This window comes from Primulina huaijiensis, unplaced genomic scaffold (assembly GCF_012295235.1).
Source record: "Primulina huaijiensis isolate GDHJ02 unplaced genomic scaffold, ASM1229523v2 C13072695, whole genome shotgun sequence".
Lineage (NCBI taxonomy): Eukaryota > Viridiplantae > Streptophyta > Magnoliopsida > Lamiales > Gesneriaceae > Primulina > Primulina huaijiensis.
This window is the reverse complement of record NW_027341776.1, coordinates 1-459: the sequence shown is the minus strand read 5'-3', so window position 1 is coordinate 459 and position 459 is coordinate 1. Positions and strand designations below refer to the sequence as shown.

Below are 459 nucleotides of genomic sequence, written 5' to 3'. Positions count from 1 at the left end.
GGAAATAATACGCTCATTGGATCTTCCTAACAATCCCTTGGATGACATTATTGATCAGGTAGAATAGTGTATTGGAAAATGGCCATTCTAGATAATCATGTTCCAAACATCTTCTCTTTAATCGACCTTGTTGTATTCGCAGCTTGGAGGACCTGATAATGTCGCAGAAATAACCGGGAGGCGGGGTATGCTTGTCAGGGCTTCTGGAGGGAAAGGTGTGACCTATCAGGCACGAAACACGTAAGCATTTACTTGTATGTAATGATTGTTTTCAATTATCTTTCTTTACTCTGGTTCACCATACCCCATCTTTAGGAAGGATGTGACAATGGAAATGGTGAATATGAATGAAAAGCAGTTGTTCATGGATGGTAAAAAATTTATAGCTATAATTTCTGAGGCTGGCTCTGCTGGTGTTTCTTTACAAGCAGATAGAAGAGCAGTCAATCAGGTGATCCT

The 459-nt window shown here is 40.1% G+C and overlaps 1 long non-coding RNA gene across 1 annotated transcript; it reads left to right on the top strand.

The window, feature by feature from the left end:
* On the top strand, positions 1-451 carry LOC140965393 (uncharacterized). Its single transcript, XR_012173060.1, has 3 exons — positions 1-58; positions 143-240; positions 316-451. It is a non-coding gene; the product is annotated as an uncharacterized lncRNA (long non-coding RNA).
* The last annotated feature ends 8 nt before the right edge of the window (positions 452-459 follow it).